This window comes from Oncorhynchus mykiss, chromosome 9 (assembly GCF_057628025.1).
Source record: "Oncorhynchus mykiss isolate SJ-2025 chromosome 9, ASM5762802v1, whole genome shotgun sequence".
Lineage (NCBI taxonomy): Eukaryota > Metazoa > Chordata > Actinopteri > Salmoniformes > Salmonidae > Oncorhynchus > Oncorhynchus mykiss.
The window spans coordinates 56688180-56711932 of NC_143030.1; positions in this window are offsets into that span (position 1 = coordinate 56688180).

Sequence of the window (23753 nt, forward strand, 5' to 3'; positions counted from 1 at the left end):
GACTCTGGGGAGGAGAAATAATTATTCAATGTGGAGACACATCTGGTGGCCAAAGATGCGAGGCAGGGAATGAGAAAATGCAAAATAACAATAAAAATAATAGGACTTGTATTTAAATACATTACCCTGCGTTGTTTTGATAGGAATGGCTTAATATAGAATAGACAGATGCACCTCAGTCTTTTACAGCTATTTTAAAATGCTTCATTTTCTGTAAACTGCTTAATGCTAAACAAGGAGAAAAAAAATCTAGTCTGTATTTTCTCCCCTCTCGACTGGAAATCGCAAGGCACAAACTCAGCCACTCAGATTACACAGGTAAACTGCTAAATGACCGAGTCCTTCAAGTTTACCTTTTCAAAGTAGCCTACTGTATCTTAAATTACAAATCAGCAGATTGCTGCATTGCAAAAACACCCTAGCTCTCCACATTTGCGAGTTTAAGCAGAGACAGACAACTTTAAGGACGTCTGTGTCCTAAAAGGATCCTTTCTTTGTCATTAACAATATTGACTATCATTAGGGCGGGCGTCTGTCTGTCTTTGTGCAAATGAAACGAAATTTGAGTAACACCTTGACCCTGACCCGCGCGCGTCACCATACACGAGCCAGCCTTATTAATTGTTTAAAAGATTAGAGCGTTAGTAGGCTACCGGGATTTACATAGAAATAGCCGCATTTGAAGACATATTTTTTGTTAAACTAATTGCAACCCGTAACTCACAATAACCTTGCATACCCTTGCATCCAAAAACCAGTTTAGTGTGCTCAAAGGATATCAGAGCTCCACATGTCATTGCAAGACCTGGATGGCACAAGCTACATGGTTTTGAGGGTAAAACGATTGCTTTGCTATTTATGGTCATGTTTGGTGTTGAAAATAATAGCAATTCATTGAAAATGTGCAGATCAGTTCATTACATCTTTACATAAAGTTTGAGTATGTTTGAAAAGTGCACATGTAGGCTGATGATAATAATATTTTACTTGAATAGTCAATAACATTAATTTCAGTAAAATATGACATTTATAAGTTAGGCTACTTTTACTTTAAAGGTTAATAAGTTGTGAGGAAAAATTGCACTTTTTGTGTGGAAAATATTGTTGATCAAGAAGCCTCCGGTGAAAGTTTGTTTTTAGGGGTGAAAAGGCAGCCCTTTCACACCTATAAAGGAACATAGTATTGTACGGCTAAAGCGACCCCTACTGGTATAATTTAATACACCACAGCCCATAAACTCCCAGCATGGAGTTTCTGTGGACAGCCAGATTGAATGATTGACTTGTAGGCCTAAAGCAGACATAGGTTTGAAAATCTTTCACAAGTGATATGTTGCTCTGATGATGTTGTTCATTAACACTGGTTCACTGTGCTGCTTTTAATTGCACAATGAAAATGATAGCACACATAGACACTCAAAGTATTGGACAAGATTGTAGGCCTAATTAGGATGCGTTTGATAGGATGTGTTTTGTTACCCCAAACGTTTAAGATGGATGAGCATTGGCTTGGCTAAATCTGGACTGTAATAAAGACCTGGGGTTCTCATCCTTTTCTTTTTTGGTGCCCTGAGATGAGACTCTGGGAAAATACAAGCGCGCTGTGATTCAGCTACAACATTTCAAAGAGCAAAGGTTTGCATGACACAAATTGGCGTAAGGAAATTCCAGAGACCTCAACCATTTGAAAAGTTATTTAGTATACGCTTACATACATTTTTAGGCTATTGCGTGCCCTCCTAACACATACGAACAGGGTCCAAGTATATTCTTACAGATCTAATTGAATGGATTCGAACCACTAAACATTGCAACATGCAAGGCATTGCATTTTATGAAATTACAAAGATTTGTTCTATTTTCCCCTCGCAACCCCATTAATAGATAATGCGATCCAACACTGTGTCCTGACCCCAAGTTTGGGAACCACTGTGCTATAGCCATAAACATGCATTTATTGTGGACACCCAAGGATGAAATTGCATTTTGATTTAGATTTTTCAAAAACATGTTAGTGTGCCAACAGTGCTCTTCCATATCATGTTAGCTATTCTGGGCTTACTGATGGCATTCTGTCGTTTTTGTAAATATTCGTTATCCCTCTGCTTTTTCTAGGACCTCTTGAGGGTCTCAGGGTCTTCCTGTTGGCTTCACAGGGCTTGAGAACATTGGTCTAAACATCTATCACAGCGATGATTCATTTTGACGTTGCTCAATGTTGATCAATGGGTGAAAGAAAACATATTTAGGTGAATATTCAGCCAGACAGTTACCATTTACTCTTCAAAAACAATTTATACCTTGCACTAAACTTTCTAGAGCACAATTTTTGTGACAAGGGACAATTCAACCAGGAACTTAGTAAGTTTGAGGAAAATACATAATAATAGAAATCTAGCCAAGGATATCCTAAATAATGGATTTAAGAAAACCCAAGACAACACCCTTCAAAAGGCAAATACCATTTTATCACCATCTGTAGCAGACACCTGGGAAAGTGGTCTTTATGTAGATTCAGAATGAGAGAAATCACTGTTTTGGCATAGACAATGTGAGCATTTAAATAAGAAATAGAGTGGGTCCTACTGTTTCTCAATTCCCATACCATTTCTTGAAAGAAACACAAAAAGGAGGAGGAAAACAAAAACAGACAATGTTTTTTTCAAGAATAAGAGACAAATACCTCAGGAAATACAAAATTCCACACCATACGGGGTAGAGGGAACAGAGGCTCGAGGCTGCCTGAAAGCAGAATGTCAGCGTACCATATGCGCTCCAGTGGTACTCAAACACATACTTTTGTTTATTTTTCACTTCAAATCAAATTTTATTTATCACATGTGCCGAATACAACACCTTACAGTGAAATGCTTACTTACAAGCCCTAACCAACAACACAGTTTTTTTTTAAAGAAAAAAATATATAATTAAGAAAACAAGAAATAATAAGATAAAAAAAACACATAAAATAAATGTAACAAATCATTATAGAGCAGCAGTAAAATAACAATAGTGGTACAGAGTCAATGTGCGGGGCACCGGTTAGTTTAGGTAATTTAGGTAATATGTACATGTAGGTAGAGATATTAAAGTGAACTATGCATAGATAGTAACAGAGAGTAGCAGCAGTGTAAAATAGGGGGGGGGGCAATGCAAATAGTCTGGGTAGTCATTTGATTAGATGTTCAGTAGTCTTATGGCTTGGGGGTAGAAGCTGTTTAGAAGCCTCTTGGACATAGACTTGGCGCTCCGGTACCGCTTGCCATGCGGTAACAGAGAGAACAGTCTATGACTGGGGTGGCTGGAGTCTTTGACAATTTTTAGGGCCTTCCTCTGACATCGCCTGGTATATAGGTCCTGGATGGCAGGAAGCTTGGCCCCAGTGATGTACTGTGCCGTACACACTACCCTCTGTAGTGCCTTGCGGTCGGAGGCCAAGCAGTTGCCATACCAAGCAGTTATGCAACTGTAACAGTATAGCTTCCGTCCCTTTCCTCGCCCCTACCTGGGCTCGAACCAGGGACCCGCTGCACACATCAACAACAGCCACCCTCAAAGCATCGTTACCCATCGCTCCACAAAAGCCGCGGTCCTTGCAAAGCAAGGGGAACAACTACTTCAAGGTCTCAGCGTGAATGACGTCACCGATTGAAACGCTATTAGTGCGCACCCCGCTAACTAGCTAGCCATTTCACATTGTTTACACAACCAGTCAGGATGCTCTCGATGGTGCAGCTGTAGAACCTTTTGAGGATCTGAGGACACTTTGGCAACAATCTCTTGAACTCCTCTCTGATCAGCTGTTCTCTCATATCAGGCTAACTTTAAGATCTCTGTTCTGAAGATATTGAAGGTAAAAGTTGACAAATATATTTTTCTGTTAGTGATATTCTCTGCAAGAATTTAAGACTTAACTCAGTCAGTCTGTCCATGGAAGGCATTTGTTGGAAGTAGTAACAGATGTACAACACATTTGCTATAATGGTTGTGATACAACAGCATTTTTTCCCCCCAATCACAAACATATCACAAACATATCAATTGTATCCCACCCATTGCATCAAATGCGTTGTGCACCAGTTGTACAACATGAGTGTGTACGGGGCCTATGAGGAAGCCCTATAAAGGTTCCACATCCGAAGTATAGTGGCATTAGTGTAGTGTAGCTGTGGCAGGTGATTTAATGGTTGTCACAGCAGAAATAGAAGTGTAAAGCGACAGGATTCGCCATCCAAGCTAGTATTTGTGATGAATCACTGTCATATGTGAAGTAAATGTAACACTAATAGACAGGGGGAGATCTACTGTTGGCTGTTTTTTTGCTAATGAGCGTATTCTTTTCGAGGAGCGTTGTCACAGTGCCGGATCCATCTGAGTGAGGAGAGAGAGTAGAGGAGGATTAGAGTTGTAGCTGCTGGTGTAATGAGTGCAGTCATAGACTTACAGCTGAGAGAAAAGATTCCTGTGCACAGCTTCAGATCATAGAGCCTACATAAAGCCTATATAATGCTACTTAGGAATGACACAACACTTTTCACAACACATCAAGGCCCTTTGTCGCGACTTCATACGTTATCAACGGGGTTACTCATAGACAATATACTGTATCAGTGATATATATCTATGGGGTTACTTTAAGTTTACGTTTATGGTCATTTGTCTTGGGCCATTAGTATGGCTGTTATGTCATCCTTATTGCGTTGATACTGAATGTTGAGTTTAAGTCACGTGTTACTTGTTTCCTTTTATGATAGAATATCTCTTATATACACAAAGATATACAGGGAAGTGGGATTAGTCTCAGTGGTCTCATTCCTTTATTATTCTGACTGATATGTCAGAACACAGTGGTTCTGAAGCCCATCTTTCTAACTTTCTATCATTCCGTATTCCAGCTGCCTTAGTTGAACTGTGGAACAAGACAGTGATCGTATTTCAGTGTAGAGCACTGGTGCCAATGTAGATTTACAAATGTGCCTGTAAAAACAGGGGACCGCAAAAAAGACAAGTCAATGATCTCACGATTACTTAGTCCTTTGGCTGTCCACCCAACCTTTGAAGTTGAACTGGAAATCTTGTGAACTGGAAGAGCCTCTCTCCATTGAGAAGGAACGTGCCAAGACCACATGATGTTACTCAATCCATAGAGCGTTCACAATTACAATGCGGTCCATTACGTTGCTGTAGCCAAAAATTCTGAACCCCATCAAAGTCTGATGGCCTAATTTGTCTTGCTAGGGGTCTCACTCAATCCCTGGCGTCCAACTAACACTGTGCCCTCACCCCAGTCCCCCCACCTCCTCCAACACATTCAGCCCAAGCCCTCAATTGCGTGTTTAACTTGACACATAATTACTGTGGAAATATTTGTGTATTTTGTACGAGTGCCACAGTCTGCGATGCTAACCGACTGCCAAGTCCTCACAGCTCCCACTGCTGGTATCGCAGCCAGAATCCCTGATCAAAACAAGATGGTTTCATTTGGGCCAGCTTTGCAAGAAATCACTCCCAGAGATTTGGATTTTACTGCCAAGTCTAATACAGTAGGGTTAGCCGTGTGATGCAGCCACAGCCACACATAATACACACTCCAACAACATACCTTTTTTCTCTCTGACTTCCCATTCAATTAAGCATATACCATCCAACACCTGAAGTAAGAAACCCCTTCACCTGATCCCCATCACAATTGTGAGGATTGGAGACAGAAATGTGGCATTTTTGTTTGCAAGGAAATGAGCCAGATTAGACCGTTTCCGTGCCATTCAGGACGAGAAGCGACATTCCACTGAGGGAATTGTTTGATTGTTAGTGACAGTTATAATTAAGGGGAAAATGCTAGGTGAACTTCGAGACACGTGCAGTGACAGGCCGTGATGTCACGTTCATGTGTCAGAAATGAGGCAATGATTGGAAGGCTGAGTTCCCAAGCTTCACTGCCAGTGGTGCGTCCCAAATGGCACCCTGTTTTCTTTGTAGTGCACTGCTTTTGACCAGAGCCATATGGGTCCCGGTCAAAAGTAGTGCACTATATAGAGAATAGGATGCCATTTGGGATGCCTCCCAGGTTAGATAGTCAACTATGACTCACCATTGCAAACAGCATTCTCTAGAGGGCTTTTCACATTACTGAGCCAAGCCAAACCAAGCTGGCCCAAGCTGGTCCTCCGAAACATGACCCGCCAAACTGCACTTCTTAACACACGCTCGCTTAACCCGGAAGCCAGCTGCACCAATGTGTCGGAGGAAACACCGTTCAACTGACTACCGAAGTCAATTTGCAGGCGCCCGGACAGCCACAAGGAGTCGCTAGAGCCCGATAGGACAAGAAAATCCCTACCGGCCAGCCCCTCCCCTTATCCGGACGATACTGGGCCAATTGTGCACCGCCTCATGGGTCTCCCGGTCACGGCCAGCTGTGACACAGCCTGGCATCAAACCCAGGCATGTAGTGATGCCTCAAGCACTGCAGTGCAGTGCCTTAGACCGCTGCGCCACATGGGAGGTTGAATCTTTTTTTTTTTACTTTTAATTTTGATATGAGTGAATTCTAGGAATGATCACAATATTCAAGGCAAATTCTCAATATTAGTTTTGGTCCCAAAACTCTCCTATCTCTGCCACTTATTTATCAAGCTATGAATGATAAGGAGGTGGGTTGGAAATGCAGGCTTTTACTATTTAAGGATGATCATCTCCTATCTAGGCCTTATGAATTTTAAACTAAATGCTGTGTGTAATTGTGAACCAAAGCTGCATAGACATTATATACAGTATGCATGTAATGGAGGAGACAGATCTAACTATATTCCATTCATCTTTTAAATTAATTAACTGGTGACTTATGGAATCCACAGGGAGAGGTGTACAGGGAAATATATGGCTCACTGAAGGTGTGTTGAATTCTGGGAGTTTCTGAGCACATTATAGTTTATTGTTACGCTCATTTCAAGAGTGTGTACTGTATATTTCATGGATCGGGGTTCATAACTTTGTTAACTTCTGTGACTTTGTGTTGAAGTCCTATTGCTACGTCATGGAATGGCTATTAAACGATAGCCATGCCTAAACCCAGACGTCACACTAGGTGACAGTGATAAGTATAACGCCCTATACAGATGCAGTCTTTTTTTCCCCGCACGGGTCACAGCACAGCATGCCGTACTCGCCTAGGTCACAGTGTTTTCTTGAGACACATAATTTCATAGACACTAGTGCTTACAATCAAAAAAAGACTGGAGTGGGACCCAGTCCTGATTGAAAAAGGCCATATAATGTGAGCTTTTTTAATCATCCTAGGAATGCAAAGGGAATGAACCATTCATACAGATGATTCCAAGTCTTACTGAAATTCAATAAGCACATGCTCCATTCTAAAAGGACCCTCCTTCCACCTGTTCTCAGAACAGCCCTTAGAGTGGAAAGGGAGCAGATTGGAGTGTCATGCTGCTGGAAATCTTCAGTCAAATAAAACAAAGTGGGGCTGCATCGATGCTCTGTCTTGTTTTATATGATGGCTTGAAATAAATGAACTTTAAATGGAACCTTGGCAGGGACGTGGGCTATTGATCGATCGGCGCAGGAGCTGAAGTTTAAGGGCACAGCTTTGCCGGGGCTGGGGCTGTAACTGGAGTAATGAAATTGATTGGGCCGAGGGAGGGTGACAAGCTAGCAGAGTCAAGCCCTTGATGTAAGGAAACAAGAGTGCCATCTAATTGGGGTGTAATATAGGTCTTCAGAGGACATTAAACAAGTGGTGGCACGAAGGGAAGCCACAACCAAAATGACGTTGTGGACATCATCGTTGTAATCATTTTGTGATTATTCACCACAACTTTGTTAATTGGTCTGTTTGTTAGTGTAGCTCTTCAAAAGGAGGGTCCAGCTAAGAGTCAGAGGAATATGGGATGCTTGACCTAAGGTGAACAAGTACACCAATGTGAGGTCACTCTATTATTGTTCAGACTGATGGTTTCTTAACTGGACTTTGCATAAAAGGTTGATCGAAAAGTTTCTATGTTCTAGCGAGGGCTTACAAAAAGTGACTGACAACCAAAGCATTATAGACCCTACATCATTGTGCGTTCTGCTCACCTCCTTTCTTGATCTGACCTACTGAATCCAACACCATATTAACTTCTAGGAAATGTTCAAAATAGTTTTTTAAAGGGCCCTTATATGTACAATGATCACTTCTCCCAGCCTATGAAGAAGGTTGTTGTTCCTAACCCCAGAAACTGTCTGAGTAAGTAGCTGTTTCGACTGAATAAGGCCCCACAGGGGAGGGGACCCTGTCCGGGACCACAGCATTTATCTCCTAAGGCAGAACTGTCTCACTCAACAGGATGGCCAGAAGTTACGGTGCATTACAAGCACTTAGCGCAGTGATATCAAGGTTCACCTCCGATTTCCAATCTTGGGCCAGAATAGGAGGCTGGGGGGCGGTCATTAAAAAGCCATTACAAGCCCATATTTCATATTTCAGTCTCTCCTATGTTTCAAGGTGTTAAAAGCTCAATGTATATTTCCCTCTTTATTTAAGCAGCAGGACAACGGAGCAACGCAGGTCCCTCACTGGCAGCCATTGACCTTGGTCTATCCAGCCTTCATTAGCTTTTAGACACTTATCAGTCATAACTGAGTTTGTCCTCTCGGCGACGCTTCCTCATTCACTTCACTTAGGCAGCAAATAATGGCCGAAATCCATTTATCTGCCATTTCCAACAAGTGCGTGACATTAACGAATTATCTGCTTTTCGCTAAGTATGGACGAGGTACCCTCTAAAGGATTCCTCCACTCCCGTCCGGCCCCGGCCAAGGTCGGGCCTTTTAAAAACTGCCTATTTTTTTTCCTACCTGAGCTATTTTCTTTCCCTCCATCTTTAAATATTCATATCTCTTTTTTGCGTGCTTAGCATAGGGTTTATGAGCACTTTCAGATATATTTCTTCAAACACGCATCTTTATTTGGTTTTGATTATTGATGCCCCACTCTGCCTTTATAACTCACATCCCTAGGAAAACATTGATCCAAGAGGCAAATTAATCTAATTAGGGGCCCTTTCCTCTGTGCTGGATATTGACTTGTTGTGAAAGGTGCTTCTCAAGTTAAAGACAATGTCTCTGAAATGTTCCGTCGCAACATCTTTCCCCTTTAAGGCAATGTTTTGATTGTGGATGGATGCAATATTGGAGACTTTCAGAACACAATGCACTGCCATATCCAGTACATCAAGAGGTGTCCATTGTATTACAATAGCCCTCGGTTTGTGTCCAGTCTACAACCATGGAAAACAAGCAGTGACATATTTGATTGCATGTCTATGATATTTAGAAAACAAATCTAGATAGGCCCTAGATAATGTCATTATTAAATGCAGTATCCTGCAAGGTTTTCTAATCAAGACAAGTGACCAGTATGTGGTCTGCATGGACTAGAACTCACCTACCTACCTGTGTTGACGTGGGTTCGACACCCTCTCCTCCTGTCTTTCCCACTATTTATCCTCTGTCCAATAAAAAAATATGAGAAAATTAAAAAGTGACCAGTAGTTTCTAGACTCAGAGAAATCAACATCAACGCTCCATTTCCCTGTTGCGAGAGAGTGTTTAAACCAATATCCAGGTGAGTTTCTCATTGTCTTACCCAGTAAACATGATCTTATCTAACAAGCGAGTCCAAACATGCATTTTGCCATGCAGATTGTTCACAACTTTCCTGTTACTGATTGTTAGTGAACAAGGCCTTTACTCTTGGTTGCACTCCCAATCTGAGCTGAGCTGTATACAAGAGAAATCTCGGCAGTCTTGTTCCTCTGTAACCCAGCTAGCAGCAACTGTCAATCCAGTTTGCAGCAGGGGAGGCCAGGGACTGCTGAAGTACCATTAGTGGAGCCATTTAAGCAAAGGAGAATCTTTGTTCTTGACACAGGAAACTTGTGTTCCATCTCGATCGGTGAGGAAATGGGGCCTGACGATGCATGTGTCATCTTGCATTTGTCCTGAGTCCCTTTTCCCCGGACGCCAGTCCTTGTTCATACAGCACAAAGCTGCTAGCTTTTGATGTTAAGCCGCCACATTCAGCGCATTTCTCCCAAACCCAGTTTTAAAATATTCCGCCATATTCCATGTAGTTGATTTCTATTTAAAATGGTCATGATTATTTTATTTTGTAACATTAATGGAAGTACATTTGGGGGAAGAGGGGAAGGGGCGGGGGAGGGGGTGGCGAGGCATTTGCAATTCATATTCCCTTGCATGATTACATTAAGAGTGTGTTCTGTCATATTTGATTAATGTATCTTGTTTTCCTTAAAACCAGATTAAAATATGAAAACTGACAGAAATGAGGCTATTACAAAGAATGGTAAATGTTTAATAATCTACTCAAGAAAGGAAAAATGAAGTGCTGTACAAGGGAACTATTGTACAATCAGTGTTTGGCAGAGGAAGCCGGCCTGGCGTCTTTGTTTTAAGGAACTTTTCAGAAACACAGACACAATTAACATGAAAGGCTTCCAAGCCATGCTTTTATGCTACAGTATGAAGCCAGAATTAGAAATGTTATTGACCACTGCTGCCAGCTTGTTGTACCGTATGTGTTTGAGGCATTAGACTCAACTGTCAATAAAACAACTCAACCTCCTAAAATATTGTTGGATGTGTGATGTCTTTCTTTTCTGTATATTTACAATATTTTCATATTTACAATCCTTCTAAGTGATAGTTCACATCAGAATAAGACGTTCCTCCATGTTTCTCAAATGTCAAATTCCGAAGTTGTTCCAAACGTCAAATTTCAAAGCGTTTAAAGTTAATTTTCGGCATTAATGCCGCATTTTTAAGGTTAAGGTTGGGATAGGCTTAAAAAAAAAACGTTATATCACTGGATTCAAACATGTAACCTTCATGCCCATCCTCCATCCACGTCCACAACACCCTAGCAAAACCGAAACCTACGTAACAGGGCTCACTGTTGCCTGAGTTGGCCGGTCTCCTGACGTCCTCAGACATGGATGGACATCGAATACTGACTTGTATCACAGGTGACCTGGCAGAATCCAACATAAAAACCTCATACAAATGAGTCATGTAATAATATATCAGTCAGTATGCAATGAAATTGTAGACATTTTCTAGGAGTTTATTCCACTGTTATAGAATTTCCTAGAACACCAGCAGAAAGACACTATCAGTAGAGATATTTAACCTTGTGAAAACACCCCAGAGAAACACCTTGTAATCCTTTATCAATGTCAATAGCCATTTTTGGAAAGTGTGTGTGTACTGGAATAAAGCAGGGCCTCCAATTCCGCCATCAACCATTTAGCATGACCGTGGGTGACTGTGAATTAAAAAGGGGGGGCTTTATGTGCGACCCTGCTGCACAAAAGGCTACATCCATAACTTATAGAGACAGGGAGCCCATTAGCCGCCTGAGCTGGCCACCTTTACATAATACGGCTCTATCCTAATCACTGAGCACTAGAGTCATACAAATTCTGGGCCTATATCACATCCTATCCACACACAGTACATTTTGAGAACATCATAACTAAGTTGGACTGAGAGCCAATTGTGACACTGCACTGTACATGGTTACACTTAACATCCTTTTCACACTGGTTGCTCTGACAGTGGTTAGTCTTTAGCTAGTGATTGTTTGTAGGTGATAACGAGAGCCTGTTTCTCACTCAAATCACATCCACATGTTTGAGTATAACACAAAGACACATAAGATTATCTCTGAACTGCCAATTTACTAATGCTGAAGCAGGCCTTTTTTTGGAAGGGCAAGTGAAGACAACAAAGTGTGCTTTGTGAACAGGAACCACATGTTCGGAGATGATGATGCATACACAGGAATTTCCAACAACAAACCATTATCAGCTGTTGGATTGAGAAAGTGTGAAATACGTGTGAGCCGTGGTTTCTACGTGAGGGGACTGTGACTGCCTACTCATTTTAGTCCACTTGGGTGCCTGTGTTGCAACTGTAGAAATGTAGTTACTAGAATGGATATTCCCATTCAAATAAAGGTTCTGTGATGGGTGGACCGGCGGCCATATTGAGGGTACCTATTAATGTTCCAGTAGTAATACATTTTGAGGCTTTGCACTACCATAGCCTGGGTGCCAGACTGGCAAGAGAACAGAAACAGACTAGTGGCCAGGCTAGCACTACACTCTTCTGTCTATGTTCTTCTGTCTGCATTGCATTTCACCCTGAACCACATTGCTAATAAAAATATGTGTAGTGCATCTAAACACTGCATTTAACTGCGCGTGTCTTGAACTGAGCATGTCTGCATTTAACTGAGCGCTATGTCTACAGAGTCTTCGTACATCTGCGTGTTCACATCATTTGTAGTTCAATTGTACTTTGTAATGTTGATGAAATAAAAATAATACATGTGATACCAACTTTTTAAACCACTTGAAAATGCTGACCAAAAACAGTGTTCAGTGTTACCATACATACTTTTAAAAAGGATTTGCAAACCATTTGGACTGACTGCTCTTCACATTACCTTAATGCCTCCCAAAAGGGCAAACCATGGATGAATTATTGATAGGCATCATATGGATTGCACACTGTGGCTCCACGCACCTATTAGAGGGGTTGTGTTCATTTACACTAGCTTGAATTGAAGCATCCATCTCCTCACTCTAACTTTTATTCATTAGCTTTAAATAATATCTGACTGTATACCTACCATTGGTTTCCTTAAAAACAATAAGACGGCATGAGAGAGACAATCCAGTGTTGATTCGTGTGTAGACACTGAATTTGGGTTTTGCATTTTCCCTGTAATGGTTAAGGTTAGGATTGGGGGATGGGAAACTGATCCTAGATCTGTACCTATATTTGCATGGCAAAGCTGAGGCTACGTAGATTTTTGCCTGCGACTTGACCTTTGCTCCTTTGGAACAATCCTCTTTGTTGTCTAGTCCATTTAGCAGGGTTTTTTTTTACATTTCTACAGGGGAAATTGGGCGGCAGGAAGAAGGGTGAGAACACTATCTCCTGAAATGATAGCAGGGGGAGGATAATTGAGAAGTTGAAAAACAGGAATCTAATTGTGCTGGTCCCTCTGGGGACTAATATTGAACTATCTTATAAAAGGTCTACAATATTCCTTCATGTGATTTATAGCCGAATTCCAGTCATTTTCAATACATTATAGTTCCCAAATTGTGTTTAAATTGAGTGTAGAGGAGAAGAAGCCATTAGGAGATGCAGAAATGAAGATTATATTTAAATATTCATGCACTCTGTACCTTATTATTGAATCTGTACACTAACAAAATCAATATTAAGTGCAGTTGACATAAATATATTTATGAATTACTGGAATTTTTTCACTCAAAAAATGGTGAGTATAATGTTGTAATGATATCAAAACATTGTGTCAGCATGCATTAGCTTTGGGAGCTCATGAACCCGCACATAAAAACTCCGGAGCGTCCCTGTAGAAGTGCTTAGTGAGCAGAAATGTCCCTTTTTACAAACATCACTTATTTTACAGGCCTGTATCACAAGGCGCTTCTCGGCTGGAGTTGATAGTTAGAGAATGATGCAGTCATCTTGTTTGTCCAAATGAGAGCCCCTCACAATAAGCCCACTTGTATTAGGGCCTTGGAGTTGTTCTGTGTAACATTTGATTAAAATGTATGTCTTACTTGGTGCCCTACCTGTCCCTGTAACTCTTTTTCTTGCTTTCAGGCCATGTCCTCATTTAGATACCAATACAATGCAGAGCTCTTGACTGAAGTGAAGTTAGAAATGACAATGGGGGTTAAGATATGTATTGTAATGCATTCACAGCAGTTGGCATGGATATGCTATATCCAACATTGTGTGCCTTTGTAGCTCCAATAAGAATACAGTACAGTTTTCATGAAGAGAGTGAAAGACGCTTAAAAATATATCTTTAAATAAATAATATTTTCATATAATATGTACATGGTATATAGCCTAAACTTAAACATTTGGTCAAAAAGGTGTGTCAGCATTTCATATGCATATGATATTCTCAGGATATTATACACACTGTGTAAATAGCTGGGAATCCTGTTAAATTCGGAAAGTCATTTACATAAGTTGTTTTAACAGTTTTTTTGTACTTTGTTTATAGAAAACCAAGCAAATGTTTAAAGGCTCTTTATTGGGACGCCACATCTCTAGATACAACATGATGCCGTAAAAGTGGCAAAGGGATGGAGAAGGGACAACAAAGCATCAATCCAAGGTAAGAGCACAATAAATCAGGGAATCAGGGCTCTCCACTCTGCCTTTAAAATCATTTAAACAGATTCAAAAAGTCTGATTCTGCGCAATTATGTCTGTAAGCTCCCCTAATAAAGCCTTTATGCATCCAAGATGCAGACAATAAAAAAATAGAACCTCATTCAAAGGTAGAGAGTTGGGGTTCTGTTTCTGAGGAGAGGATGCTGAAAACAGTAGTATCGGTATTGGGATCGCAATTGAGTTTGTTAAGTGAGGATCAAGGGACGGATGCAGCCATAGGCTTTATTTAATGTGTCTTGTGGACATATTCTATCTTTCTTCTTCTCTCTTCTGCTACACATTCATTCATTCCAAAAAGTGCCCCAATAATATTTGCATATCAACATTGATAAATGTTTTAGTTTTTCGTTTTTTTTTAAATGTATTGTCTCTGTCTATGTTTAAATGTATAAACAAAATGTTTAAAAAAAATATTTAACATTTTTTGTTGTTGTAAAGTAATACAAATAAAACATGTTTTTCCCTTCGAAGTAAAGACATCCCTCGAACTCAAGTAACTTTATATCCAAGTGTAGCTTGTAGGGTAATGTATGTAGGGCATTCTTGCCACCTCCAAACCGAGCTCAGTTGGTAGAGCATGGCACTTGCAATGCGAAGATAGTGGGTTTGATTCCATGGATCACCTGGAATGTAAAATGTTTGCATGCATGACAGTAATTCACTTTGGATAAAAAGTTATCTGGCTTATTTAGCTTTAGCTTATCAGCCAACTGAGGGTGTTTGACTCGTGGATAATCCATGCACAGTCAATGGGAGAAACCAATGAATGTATGGATGAAACATTAAATACATTGTGGTGGCAATAAAAGTATTCTCTTGCACCTATTAGCTTTCTTCCCATGTGCTACAGTGGAGCTGGCTAATGTTAGCTAGTTAAAATGTGTTCCAGGCAACAGCTGTTATATTAGCTACTTTGTGCCATCTGGTTTCACCGCTGTTTGTGGGCTAGCTAACTACTCGGCTTAGTTAGCTACAGTAGTAGCAGCTAGCTGAGGGTGCTTGCCTTGTAGAGAAACAAATTAATGTATTGATTAAATATTAAATACATTGTGGCCATGAATGTATTGTTTTGACACATTTTGGTTCTAGTAAAATTAGCTAGTGTCATTGGTGAACTCGGATCGCTTAACAAAGTTTGATGTTTCACGGCGGTCACGTAGTTTCTACTGGGGAATGGATGGAAATATATTCCATTGGTGTCTATTCAAATTAGCCCAAGCTTGATCAAATCCTTGGTTAAATCTAGTTAATTCTCTTAAACTACAATATACGGTAATTTGGCTGATATTGTTATCAACCTACTGGATACCCCTTATAAATATACTTTTTTGTGTGTGCATGGTATGCTATTAGCATGCTAACACTCAATAAGACAGACTGGTAGCATAGATAGCAAAGCTAGCCATCACTAGCAATCACGGATTGATATATATATATTTTTTTGTGAAATGTAGTTAGGGTGACTAGATGTCCCTGATTTCCGGGGACAGACCACAATTTTGGTGGCCTGTCCCCGGCTATAGCTGTCGCTCGCCATGGCCTTGGCCAGAAAGTGCATCCAACAGCATAGGCTACCAAACTTGGGTGATTCTACAATTACTAGATAGGCTAAGATTAAGAAAACTGTGGAGGAATAATAAATATCTGTGTTATAATTATACACATTTAAAAAAAAAAAATGTTGTTGCAGCTACTATTCCTTTAAAGTTGTTGTTAGTTTAAAGTGAGACCAGCAATGTTTTGTATCGGAGGACATTATGTAGCAGTAGTGGATTATAATACATATTAACATTCATAATAAAATGTGTCTCCTTATGAAATAGAATATTAATTGTTTATTGTTCATTGTGGAAGCATATTTTGACTGTTGTAAAAATCAACTCCACCCCCCCTTGCCCTCTGTATAAGAAAGAAAGGCAAGCAACAGCTCTTTACTTTTCACTCTAGCTGAGCATCAGTTGGACATTGATTGAATAAATTAGGTTGGAAATCATGTGAACCCAAGTCAGAGAAAGATGACATATTTCAAAACCTAACCTTAACCTTTGGTTAGTTTTGATCACATAGTCAGATTGAGACCATGTACATAAATGAGCCGTGTTAATTGGTGATATTGGTTGGAATGAAAACCTGTATGTACAGAGCCTAGTGAAAGTCTACACACCCCTTGCACAGTCTTCACATTTTGCTAACTTAAAATGAAACCTAAAAAGGGATAAAAACATTTTTTTAAATCCTACAGATCTACACAACACACTCCACATTTTCAAAGGGAAAGAACATTATAGAAAATGTTCCTAATTCATAAAAAATACCCTGAGATTATTTTTCAAAGGGACAATTACACAAGTGTTAATGCCAAAGACATGGCAGAATGGCTTTCCAAGAGATGTTGAGTGTTCCTGAATGGTACAGTCTCAGTCCTGACTTAAATCTGCTCGAAAGTCAGAGACAAGGTTTGACGGTTGCTTTCCATCAATGTTTCACAACCAAATTTACTGAGCTTGAGCAATTTTGACACATTTTCCACATTTTGTTACGTTTCAGCCTTATTCTAAAATGGATTAACCCCCCAATGTTTGCAAATGTATTGAAAATAAAGAACAGAAATGCCTTATTTACATAAGTATTCAGACCCTTTGCTATGAGACTCGAAATTTAGCTCAGGTACATCCTGTTTCCATTGATCATCCTTGAGATGTTTCTACAGCTTGATTGGAGTCCACTTGTGGTAAATTTCAATGCATAGGAATGGCACAGTTGACAGTGCATGTCAGAGCAAAAACCAAGCCATGACGTCGAAGGAATTATCTATAGAGCTCAGAGACAGGATTGTGTCGAGGCACAGATCTGGGAAAGGGTACAAAAACATTTCTGCAGCATTAAAGGTCTGCAAGAGCACAGTGGCCTCCATCATTCTTAACTGGAATAAGTTTGGAACTACCAACACTGTTCCTAGAGCTGGCAGCCCGGCCAAACTGAGCAATCGGGGGAGAAGGGTCTTGGTCAGAGAGTTGACCAAGAATCTGATGGTCTGACAGAGCTCCAGAGCTCCCCTGTGGAGATGGGAGAACCTTCCAGAAGGACATCCATCTCTGTAGCACTCCAACAATCAGCCCTTTATGGTAGAGTGCCACTCCTCAATAAAAGGCACATGACAGCCCTCTTGGAGTTTTTCAAAAGGCACCTAAAGGACTCTCAGACAATGAGAAATAATATTGTCTGGTCTCCTGAAACCAAGATTAAACTCTTTGGCCTGAATGTCAAGTGTCACGTCTGGAGGAAACATGGCAGAATCCCTATGGTGAAGCATGGTGGTATCAGCATCATGAGGTAGGGATGTTTTTCAGCGGCAGGGACTGGGAGACTAGTCAGGATCGAGGAAAAGATGAACCAAGCAAAGTACAGAGAGATCCTTAGTGAAAACCTGCTCAGGACCTCAGAGTGAGGCAAAGGTTCATCTTCCAACAGGACAACGACCCTAAGTACACAACCAAGACAAAGCAGGAGTGGCTTCGGGACAAGTCTCTGGCGGGCCTAACAGGCCCATTAACATTGACGGGGCTGTTGTGGAGCGGATCGAGAGTTTCAAGTTCCTTGGTGTCCACATCACCAACGAACTATCATGGTCCAAACATACCAAGACTGTCGTGAAGAGGGCACGACAAAACATTTTCCCCCTCAGCAGTCTGAAAAGATTTGGCATGGGTCCCCAGATCCTTAAAAGGTTCTACAGCTGCACCATCGAGAGCATCCTGACTTGTTGCATCACCGCCTGGTATGGCAACTGCTCGGCATCTGACCGTAAGGCGCTACAGAGGGTAGTGCGAATGGCTCAGTACATCACTGGGGCCAAGTTTCCTGACATCCAGGACCTATATAATAGGCGGTGTCAGAGGAAAGCCCATAAAATTGTCAGAGACTCCAGTCGCCCAAGTTATAGACTGTTTTCTCTGCTCCGGAGTGCCAAGTCTAGGACCAAAAGGCTCCTCAACAGCTTCTACCCCCAAGCCATAAGACAGCTGAACAATTAATAAAATCGCCACCGGGCAATTTACATTACACTGCTGCTACTCGCTGTTTATTATCTATGCATAGTCACATCACCCCTACACACTGACTCGGTACCGGTGCCCCCTGTATATAGCCCGTTATTCTTATTGTTACTTTTTATTATAATTTTTTACTTTAGTCTACTTGGTAAAAAATGTCTTAACTCTTCTTGAACTGTGCTGTTGGTTAAGGACTTGTAAGTAAGCATTTCACGGTAAGGTCTACAGTTGTTGTATTCGGTGCATGTGACAAAAAAGTTGGATTAGATTTGATTTGAATGTCCTTGAGTGGCATGGCCAGAGCCCGGACTTGAACCTGAACGAACATCTCTGGAGAGACCTGAAAATAGCTGTGCAGCGACGCTCCCCATCCAACCTGACAGAGCTTGAGAGGATCTGCAAAGAATGGGAGAAATTCCCAAATACAGGTGTACCAAGATTGTAGCATCATACCCTAGAAGACTTGTGGCTGTAATCGCTACCAAAGGTGCTTCAACAAAGTACTGAGTAAAGTGTCTGAATACTTATGTGAATGTGATATTTCTGTTTTTGCTTTGTCATTATGGAGTATTGTGTGTGGATCGATGAGGGAAAAGACAATTAAATAATTTTAGAATAAGGCTGTAACTTAACAAAATGTTGAAAAAGACAATTAATACTTTCTGAATGCACTGTATGTGGTGTAAGGTTGGTAGAATCTTATACAAAGTGATTACCCACTGTAATGGCAGCCAAAGGTGCTTCCACCAAGTACTAACTCTGAGGTGAAAAGACATTCGCATGCCCCAGGGGGAATGTTCAATAATTTGTTTTGGACTTTGAAAATGTGGAGTAGGTCGTGTAGATCGGTAGGAAAAAAATGCAATTGAATCCCTTTTAATATAACATTTTAAGGCAGCAAAATGTGAAGACTGTGCAAGGGGTGTGTAGACTTTCACTAGGCACTGTATATAGTGAGTCCCCTGGCTTGGATCATGGCTAAAAGACTGTTTTCTGTGGGTGGTTTCAGTGAGTCCTGAGTCTTTGCATCAACCCTTTGGCTTTATTCCCCATTCCCGTTCATCGAAGCCATGAAATCATAAAAACTGCTCATGCTAAATGAAAAAGGAAACCATAAAGCTGCATTACATTGGAGTACACTCTTCTCCACCCTCCATACTTATCAATATCAGACGCTCTCTCCTCCTGGCATAGCGCTTCCTCTCCGCGTGGCTTTGGAAACAAAGCATAAAAGCCATAGAAAGAGGCACAATCTGTCACTCCTGTAATATAAGATAAAACTCTTTAAAAACTAAAGGTCCAGAAATGTCTCCTTTCCCTCAAGCGGGTGTCTTTAAGAGTGGTCCCCAGGAATAGAAATTTAAAGAACTATATATTATTCTGAGAAAGAGCTTAGCGAGCAGAATCCGGGCCCCGTAAACATAAGTCAATTTATATTCGAATTTCCATACATGCATTTTCTTGTTACCGTCAATATGCAAAAATGGTGCTTACTAACAAATAATGCATAATGTACTCGAGCCAGAGCATCAATAACTGCATTTGAGCTTTAAAATAACATTTAAACAGCGAGTGCATAAAGATGGGCCATATAAAATATACAGCACATTAAACACGAAAACGTCAGAAATATAAAGCTGGCTCTTTGCTTGGTAGACAGGCAGTCATTTATCTTTGAACAGACTAGGTCTCAAAAGGAAATAAATAGCCTCCATCCAGCGTTCTTCTGTATTTCATTTAGTACCAAAGTCAGGCTATATCTTCATAGACAGCTCTTCCCCGGACCGTCAGTGCATGGCTATCACAGAGAAGGGAAGGAGAGAGTGAGGTTGAGAGAGAGAGAGTCCACATAAAAAAAATCCTATAGCATACTATGGTCTAAATAGTGTAGTATTACTATATGTGTATACTATAGTACTCACTGCAGTGTTTTTGCAGACTTCAATGTTGAATTCACTGTAGTATTTTTGAATACTTTACTGTAGTATTCTTTAGAATTCACTGTAGTGTTTTGCAGACTTTACTGTCATATTGACTGTAGTGTTTTTGCTGACTTTAATGTAGTATATTATAGTATGCACTATAGTATTTTTGCAGGATATATTTTAGTATTCACTGTAGTGTTTTTGCAGACATGACTTTAGTATTCTATAGTATTCACTGTAGTGTTTTGCAGACTTTACTGTCATATTGACTGTAGTGTTTTTGCTGACTTTACTCTATTACTCACTGTAGTGTTTTTGCGGACATGACTGTAGTATACTATAGCATTGACTATATAATTTTTGCGGCCATGACTGTGGTATTAACTGTAGTGTTTTTGCAGACATGAATGTAGTATACTATAGTATGCACTGTAGTATTTTTGCTGAATTTATTGTAGTATTCACTGTAGTGTTTTTGCAGGCATGACTTTAGTATACTATAGTATTCACTGTAGTGTTTTTGCAGAATTTATTGTAATATTCACTGTAGTGTTTTTGCGGACATGACGTTAGTATACTATAGTATTGACTGTAGTGTTTTTACTGACTTTAATGTAGGATTAACTGTAGTGTTTATCCAGACATGACTGTACTATACTATAGTATTCACTATAGACTTTTTGCGGCCAAGATTGTAGTATTAACTGTACTGTTTTTGCAAGCTTTACTGTAGCATTCACTGTAGCATTTTTAGTATTTACTGTAGTGTAGTTGCAGACATGAATATAGTATACTTTATAATGCACTGCAGTATTTTAGCAGAATTTACTGTAGTATTCGCTGAAGTGTTTTTGCAGGTTTTACTGTAGCATTCACTGTAGCATTTTTGTGGACATGACTATAGTATACTGTAGTGTTTTAATTTTTGTTTCTTTATTTAACTAGGCAAGTCAGTTCTTAAGGATTGGCAACTTTTTAAAAAAAGACTCCAGCTTCAGTGATTTTTGCAATTCGTTCCAGTCATTAACTGCAGAGAACGGGAAGGAAAGGCGGCCAAAGGACGAGTTGGCTTTGGGGATGACCAGTGAAATATACCTGCTGGAGCGCTTGCTACGGGTGGGTGCTGCTATGGTGACCAGTGAGCTGAGATAAGGCGAGGCTTTACCTAGCAAAGACTTATAGATGACCTGGAGCCAGTGGGCTTGGCGACGAATATGAAGTGAGGGCCAGCCAACGAGAGCATACAGGTCGCAGTGGTGGGTAGTATATGGGGCTTTGGTAACAGAACGGATGGCATGGTGATAGACTACATCATAGTAGTATACAGAATGGCCAGAAGTATACAGAATGGTGTCATCTGCGTAGTGGTGGATCAGATAATCACCCACAGCAAGAGCGACATCATTGATGTATACAGAGAAAAGAGTCGGCCTGAGAATTGAACACTGTGGCACCCCCATAGAGACTGCCAGAGGTCCGGACAACAGGCTCTCCGATTTGACACATTGAACTCTATCTGAGAAGTAGTTGGTGAACCAGGCGAGGCAGGCGAGGCAGTCATTTGAGTAAACAAGGCTTTTGAGTCTGCCGATAAGAATGCGGTGATTGACCGTCGAAAGCCTTGGCCAGGTCGATGAAGACGGCTGCACAGTACTGTCTTTTATTGATGATGGTTATGATATTTTTTAGGACCTTGAGCATGGCTGAGGTGTACCCATGACCAGCTCGGAAACCAGATCCACTCCAATATTCACTGTAGAGTTTTGCGGCCATGATGTAGTATTCACTGTAGTGTTTTTTTGCAGCCATTACTGTAGCATTCACTGTAGTGTTTTTGTGGACATGACTCTAGTACGCTAAAGAATTTACTTTATGTTTTTTTCAGACTTCACTGTTGTATACTCTTTAATTCACTGTAGTGTTTTTGCAGAATTTACTGTAGTATTTATTCACTGTTCTGTTTTAGTGGACATGACTCTAGTATAGTAAAGTATTTACTGTTGTGTTTTTGCAAACTTCACTGTAGTATTAACTGTTCTGTTTTTGCGGATATGAATGGAGTATAGTATTCACTGTAGCGTTGCGGACATGACGGTAGTATTTTTGAAGACTTTAATATATTATAGTATTCACTGCAGTCGTTTTGCAGACATCACTGTTGTATACTATTGTATACACTTTAGCGTTTTTGCGGACATAACCAGTATTTACTGTAGTATTTGTGGACATGACTGTAGTATACTATAATATACACTTTAGTGTTTTTGACGACTTTACTGTAATATTGACTAGTGTTTTTGCTAACTTTACTGTAGTATTCACTGTAGTCTTTTTGCTGGCTTTACTGTAGTATGCTTGAGTATTCACTGTAGTGTTTTTGTACACGTTACTGTTTTCTTCACTGTAGTGTTTTTGCTGACTTTAGTGTAGTTTTCATTGTAGTGTTTTTGTGGACATGTCTCTAGTATACTAAAGTATTCACTTTAGTGTTTATTTTTACTTTACTGTAGTATTTACCATACTGTTTTTGCAGACATGACTGTGGTATACTGTATAGTCTTTGCAGACTTTAATGTAGCATTCACCATAGCATTTTTGTGGACATTACTCTAGTATACTAAAGTATTCACTGTAGTGTTTTTTTATTTATTCTACTCTAGTATTTACTGTTGTGTTTTTGCAGATTTTACTGTAGTGGTCACTGCAGTGTTTTTGCGGTCATGATTATAGTATAATATTGTTTTGACTGTAGTGGTGTTGTGGATATATCTGTAGTATACTGTAGTATTTTTGCGGCCATTACTGTACTATACTCTAGAATTCTCTATAGTGATTTTTGCCGACTTTACTGTTGTATTCACTGTAGTGTTTTTGTGGACATGACTCGAGTATAGTATAGTATTCACTGTAGTGTTTTTTCAAATGTTACTGTATTATCCACTGTAGTGTTTTTGCTGACATGAATGTAGTATAATATAGTTTTCACTGTAGTGTTTTTGCAGACTACTATAGTATTTGCTGTAGTGTTTTTCCAGAGATGACTATAGTATACTATAATAATCACTGTAGTGTTTTTTTCGAACATGACTGAAGTAAACTATTGTATTCACTGTAGTGTTTTTGCAGATTTTAGTATGCTAGTATGCTATAATTTTCACGGTAGAGTTGTTGCGACCATGACTGTAGTATTAACTGTAGTGATTTTTGCAGACTTTACTGTAGTATTCATTGCAGTGATTTTGTGAATATGACTAGTATCCTGTAGTATTCACTATAATGTTTTTAAGGACATGACTGTAGTTTACTGTTGTGTTTTTGCGGACATGACTACAGTATACTGGACTATTCACTATAGGGTTTTTGCAGACATTATATACTGTAGTAAGAACCATATTAATGTGCAACAGTAAGATAAATAAATACTGAAAAGTGAGCAGAGTAACTACGATTCAACTATAAGTCAAAT